We start from the raw sequence: 6,951 nt of genomic DNA on the forward strand, positions 1-6,951 counted from the left end.
TTCATCTAGAACTAATGATGTAATGTATGGGGATTAACATAAGAATAAAAAAAAAATAAAGCAAAAAACTGAAAACAATTCAAATGTCCACCTGGAAGTAGAGACTGGTTTATAGAATAAGTGTGTGGCAGGCATCAACATGAGAAAAAGCACATACAAAGACACAGTAGGACAAAGAGAACAAAGGAAAGTAATTATATAGCTTTTTGGTGGGGAGACTTTCTGTTATATCTTTGATAAATTAACTTTTTCCCCCTTTTTATTGGCACTGAAACCGTTAATACAGAAAAGTATACGAGTTTAACAAATGCCTTTATAAATAATTTCAAAAGTGCATTAAATAACTTAAATTACTTCAATAAATACTACCTAAGAGTACTTTTTTTTTTAAGATTTTATTTATTTATTTGAGAAAGAGAGACACAGATAGTGACAGAGATAACGAGAAGAGAGCATGAACAGGGAGGAGAGGGAGAAGCAGGCTCCCGCTGAGCAGGGAGACTGCCGTGGAGTTCGATCTCAGGACTCTCAACTCATGACCTGAGCTGAAGGCAGACGCTTAACCAAGTGAGCCACCCAGGCACCCCTACCTAAGAGTAGTTAATGAAAATACTGTGCATGGTCCTCAAATGAACAAAAGAACCATTTGGAAAATGGAAAAAAACCATTTCCTCAAACATCAATGTTTGAGTGGTATCGATTCTGTATTTTGAATTAACATGGTTCTTTTTGATTTGCAAAAATACAGGTTAAGTCCCAAGATGGAAAAAACAACAGCCACAATCATCTTAGGGCCTCCTCTGTGCCAAGCCTAGTATATGCTTTTCATTTATTTATTTTTGTTGTTTTGTTTTTTAATTTTTTAAAAGATTGTATTTTTTTACTTGAGACAGAGAGAGACAGCGCACGAGTGGTAGCGGGGAGAGAGAAGCAGACTCCCTGCTGAGCAAGTAGCCCTATGCGGGCTTGATGCCAGGACCCTGGGATCAGGACCTGAGCCGCAGGCAGATACTTAATCAACTGAGCCACTCAGGCGCCCCTAGTATATGCTTTTTAAATCTGCATTAGTTCCAATCCTTACAACCTCTCTGTGAGGTAGGTCTTACTATCTCTATATTGTGGATGAGGAAAAGGACACTTCACAAGGTTAAGAAACCTGCTGAAGGTTACACAGCTAAGGGATGGAGTGAGGTTTGACATCAAAGACTGTCTTGATTCCAAAATCCACAGTGCAGGTGTATTCTAGACAAGAAGAGTCAGATTCCAGACAAAGAAGTGGGGAGGACCCTGAACAATCTACAGGGTTTCCAGACGCCAGGGAACTGGAGGGTTAGAATGGGTGAACTCAAAAGCCCCTCCCACCTCTAATACGGGCAAACCTCGGATGTAGCGTTGCTTGGTTCCAGACCACTGCAATAAAGTGAATGCCATGATAAAGTGAGTCAAAGGAATTTTCTGGTTTCCCAGTGCACATAGAAGTTATGCTTATACCATACTGTAGTCTGTCAAATGCGCAACAGCATTATGTCTAAAAAACAACAAACATATCTTAATTATAAAATGCTTTACTGCTAAAAAATGCTAACCATCATCTGAGCTTTCAACAAGTCATAACTACTGATCACAAATCACCATAACAAATACAATAATAATAAACAACATTTGAAATATTGCAAGAATTACCAAAATGTGACACAGAGACAGGAAGTGAGGAAATGCTGTTGGAAAAATGGTACCAACAGACTTGTTTGACACAGGGTTGTCATAAACCTTCAATTTGTAAAAAACACTCTCTCTGTAAAGTGCAATAAAGTGCAAAATGAGCTATGCCTGTAGTCTAGGATCCGACCTATCACTATGGTTAGTTTATACTGCTTACAAAAAGAACAAAGAGAAGATCTCAAAGACTGAAATCTACAGGAAGGAATGGGTATACAAGATACCCCGTCATCGAGGTAAGGAGAAGTACCATAACTGAAGACCTGGAAGTTGGCAGGAGAGATAAGGGATCCCGAATTTAGGGCTCAACTCAGGAGAGAAGCAAAAGGAAACCCCAGGAAAATGATGAAGATCCCAATACTGGAACTGTGAGCAGACATAAAGAGCAACTAGTTCATGCCAGAGGAGGTAAATATTACCAACGAGAGAGGTTTATACTTCTAAGGATTAATCTGGGGATGGACAAGCAATTGTAGACAGAAAACCAAGCCAGTAACAACAGTGACAAAAATTATTAACTCCAGGAAAACAAAAAAGTTGTGTAAGACAGAAAATGGTTCCCCGCTCAGCTATGAATATTTACATAATCTTACTGATATAAACCTTGAATATCAGCTTAACCAAAAATTATGAGCAAACTATATATGGAGGATGCAGGGAGGGGAAGAGGAATAGGGGAGGCTGGGTAGTGAGGCCCAGAGCCTCAAAGCCCATAATAAAGAAGTCAAAGATTTTATAGATATAGATACTTCCTAGAAATCAAGAAACAGCAACACAAATACATTATTTAGAAATAATGCAGATTTAAAAAGCGTATACTAGGGGTGCCTGGGTGGCTCAGTCATTAAGCGTCTGCCTTTGGCTCAGGTCATGATCCCTGGGTCCTGGGATCGAGCCCCACATCGGGCTCCCTGCTCAGCAGGAAGCCTGCTTCTCCCTCTCCCACTCCCCCTGCTTGTGTTCCCTCTCTCACTGTCTCTCTGTCAAATAAATAAATAAAATCTTAAAAAAAAAAATTTAAAAAAAGAAAAGAAAAAGAAATATACTGATAAATGCCAAAAGAAACAAGAGTGGAAAGTGCCTCCACAGAACAAAAAAGGAGGGAAAAAGAAAGGAAATTAATATTTAGTGTTATAAGTTTCATCAAACTATTGGACTGTGAAAACCATGTCCAACTTTGACAAAAATTAAATTTGCCAAATGCATGTACTAACAGGAAATTAAGGTATTCTTCAAGAAGACAATGTTCAAAGAAAGTAACCTTAAGTTTCAAGGAAAATGTTGAAAAGTTTTTCTAGTCCAAGCAATTCCTACTGTCTATAGAACTTCCTTATGGATGCCCAGTAACAGAAATGATGACAAAATAAAGAATCGTAGAAGCATGCAAAGCCAACTGCAAACGGCAAATAGGAGCTACTTACTTTTCCACCATGCAACTTTTAGCATAACTGTTGAGACACCATATCTACATATATAGGTCTGAAATAAAATCACTTCAGAAGTCTGGTCTTGAGTACTGTGGAGAAGGAAAGGAAAGAAACAAAGGGAAGATACAGAACCCATAAAGCAGAACAGCGAGGAGAAGAGGCACTGCAAAGGAGAGGTTGTCAGATGTGTTTGCCCAGACAGAGAAAACACAGCTGAGTTTGTTAGTTCCTCCTTACTTAAGGACTCCCAGGGAATCCATAAGAAAGATGGAAAGGGAATACTATGAGATGCCCAATCAGTAACTCCTGACACCTTCTCTAGAGGTTCAAAGACATGTGACAACAGCACAAAGCTCCTTTCCTAGTTTAAGTGTATAAACTAAACTATATGTATATTCTCCTCCCCATCTTCTCTTTAGGGGACCTAACAAATCAGAATGGAGCCTCAGAGACCCCTGGCACTGCCCAACCGCCCTGAATGATGTGATTTCACAGGAGTGAGGCCTCTTACCTTTCCACCTTCCAGGTACAGGTCTGAGCAAAGTCGAATAGCTTCGTTTAAACTACAGTCCAGAAGTTAGAGGAAGGGAGCCAGACGGAGGAAGACAGCCATGCTAACTGTAGATTAAGTATATGACACTCTCAGCATATCCAATTCACCAGTTACTGGATCTCCTCTCTTAATTCTGATTACTGTCCTTTTGCTACAAAGGTTTAACCCCCTTATGTCCTGATAAAATTGCCACAAATAAATGGATACTTCAAATTCTAATCTTGTCTGAGCAAATAATTTGTTAAGTAACCCTGAGAATTAAAACAAAAAACTAAATTTCTCTAGGTGTTGAGAGTCTACAAAACTTTAATGCCCCTGGTGAGGGCTTAGAGACTGACCTAAGGACCCTTAGCTGTTAATGCAAATGCTAACTGGGCTAGACTCTTCCGTGCTTTGGTTTCCACACAGGAGCAGAGAGGGATCTACTACTACCATGAAGGTCAAACACTAGTGCTAAGGTGTTTAGGTCAAGGTAAGTATCACCCCGAGTTAAGCCAAACCAAAACCAAGTCTAACAGACCATCCCCTCCACTTTGTTCCAGTTTGCACTTTTTTTTTTTTAAGGGAGGGAGAGAATCTTAGGCAGGCTCCACACCCAGCACAGAGCCCCACCCAGGCTCGATCTCACAACCCTGAGATCAGGACCTGAGCCGAAAGCAAGAGTCAGACACTTAACCGACTGAGCCACCCAGCCACCCAGGCGCCCTCTAGTTTCCGTTCTTATTGGAGAAAACAGCACATCACAATTATCTGTGAAACTTTTTTTTTTTTTTCCAGTTTATATAGCCCTCTCCTCCCCTTCTCTAAGCCTCTGCTATTCCTCTATCAGAATGGCAAGAAGGACCTGGGTAGATACAGTCTGACAAGACCCCACAGATGATTCTGTTAGAGCAACCGCTCTTAAAGGATTCACAACACTCTGTCTTTAGAAAATCTCTGGGTTTAACAACAGAGAGCAGGCACCCATGCCCTCTCAGCCCGTTGAGAGTGGAGCTACTAAAGGAATGACCAAAGCCTTGCAAGAAGAGAGAAATATCTGCATCCAAAGTCACGTCAACTGGTCAAATCAACTAAATACTTGGTTTTATCTATTCTAGCTTTGCAAGGCTGAGCAGTACAGTTTTTCAGGCAGTTGAAGGGGAAACTTCAGAATTCTCTGATATCAAAGTTGACGTATCTGCACGACGAATGACAAGACCCTGTTGGGAATCAGAGAAGTAATGGGGAATGAATGGGGAAGAAAATCAAACTGTCAAATCAACTAGGCCTGCACAACTGCCAAAGGCCTCACTGTCTCTGCTGTATTATGCAACACTGAGTCTTCAGATTTTATTTTGGTCTACTAGGCAGCAGCGAACTCATCCCAGAGCTTGCCTGAGGCCATTCAGAGCAGTGAGTTGGAGAATCTGGTTGTGGTTAAAGCAGCTGTTCTTACTCCTCACAAAGTGTGAGCAAGGTGCAGAAAACAGGAATTAACATGCCAGCTGCAACAAATGACTAGAGCAGGGAACACCAGACACACTGGTGCTAAAGCCCTTGGCCACCAGCTCCACAGCATGAAGCGCTATTCGAGGGTTTACAGTGAGTGAGCAATGAAGCATGGTCTGAGGAAGTGATGAGTAACTGGTACAAAGAGGGCCCAAAGCTCCCTGGGTCAGGACAGAAGAGCTGTGTCATGATTTGTACGGAAAGAGAAAGGGCAATTATTTTTCTTATCTCTGGAGAGGAAAGGGAGGAAGACATCGATAATACCCTTAGGGCTGTACAACTAGAAACCGTTCTGTTAAAAATGGGGACTAGGTATACATCGTACTGATATTTACTGAAGACTCAGGCTGACCCAGTACTAAGCAAAATACTGTATGTAGCATTTTGCGGCTCAAATTGTGGCCTGCGGACCAGCGGCATCAGGCTCACCCTCACCTGGAAGCTGGTCAGGAGTGCATAACCTCGGACCCTACCGCAGACCTACGGCCACAATCTCCAGATCCCCCAGTGATCAGCACGCACGTGAAAGTGTGATAAGAAGTGCGGCAAAACACCTCACTGCATTCCCCCAACAGTCCTGCGAGGCAGGCAGTTATGATCTCCGGCTCCCAGAAGAAACGTCAAGGTTCAGACGAACCGTTTGCCCAAGGTCACAGAACTCTGGAGTGGCAGGGTCGCCGAGATGCTGCCTAAAGCGGGCCTGCGAGAGGAGTCCGCAGCCGGGCCCGGAAGCGCGGAGCCCGGCCTTGGCGCGTGCCCGACCCTGCGCCGCCCAGGACGGGAGAGGCGGGCCAAGCGCCAGGCGGGCAGGGAGCGGGAGCGGCCGCCGCGACCTCCTCCCCCGGCGCCGCCACTCACCTGAGCCTGGCGAACGCGGGCGCCGCAACACCAGACCCCGGATCCCGCGGGAACGCCGCGCCACCACGACTCCTCCAGCAACACCCGGACCTCACAGCCCCACTTCCGGCCAACTGCCCGCTACTTCCGCCTGCTGCGCTGGTGACGGGTGCGGCCGAGGCCCAAAAGACTCTGTCAGCGTTTTCCAAGGACGTTTTCCAGTGGAGGACGTTGCTAAGACGACGCGGGAGTCTAGGACCTGCGGAGGGGAAACAGCGCCGTGGATGGACCGCGCTGGAAGTCGCTGAATAGCCCAGACACTGGTTCGAATCCCAGACCACCACTCAGGGTTTTATAGCCTTGGAGAAGTCACATCAACTCTCTAAGCCTAGTTTCTCAACTGTATGGTGAGGATAATCACGCATCCGTAATAGAGAAGCATCTGTGAAGTGCTCTCAGGAGAAGAGTTAGTGATGGATAGCCGAGCCAGTTAGGAGAAATGGATGTGAGGAGTTGGAGCTGGAGGAGGCCTGTGCATATACTGATGAGCAGGGTCATCATTTACCTCCCTGGGTAGAGGGGCTCACACCTGAGCCTCTATCAGCAACTAGGCAAGGAAGAGACCCTCCAGGAGGGCCTGGTCCCGGACTGCTGTTCTGGGGGAAACTTGAGCACTGCCAGTTGGGTTTGTCATACCTTGTCAGTGCCTTGGTTGCTGGTCCACCTATCCTAAGTGCTGCGAAGGACACTTGAGAACTGACGCTCCTTCCAGGGCACCATCTTGTCAGGGAGACAAAAACCAATGCAGGGAGGACACTTTACTGCAAATGAGGTGCAAGCCTGGCATCCCAATTCCTGAGCTCTGAGGAGGGCAGTTTGCCTGATTCTCTCACTTGGACCAGACAAGAGCAAACATTCCTAGTTGCT

General features: G+C 44.7%; 1 protein-coding gene across 7 annotated transcripts in view; it reads right to left on the minus strand.

Moving 5' to 3' along the window:
* UBOX5 (U-box domain containing 5) overlaps positions 1–6,192 on the minus strand; it is a 34,331-nt gene extending 28,139 nt beyond the window's left edge. For 5 of the 7 annotated variants that reach the window (XM_006732271.3, XM_006732270.3, XM_031026992.2 and 2 more), the window contains exon 1: positions 6,046–6,188. The gene's annotated coding sequence lies outside the window, so the exon portion shown is untranslated. The other 2 variants (XM_081833110.1, XM_081833111.1) reach the window with 2 other exon arrangements.
* Between the last annotated feature and the right edge of the window lie 759 nt (positions 6,193–6,951).

Source organism: Leptonychotes weddellii, chromosome 10, assembly GCF_054177405.1.
Source record: "Leptonychotes weddellii isolate Sample4059 chromosome 10, ASM5417740v2, whole genome shotgun sequence".
Taxonomy (NCBI): Eukaryota; Metazoa; Chordata; class Mammalia; order Carnivora; family Phocidae; genus Leptonychotes; species Leptonychotes weddellii.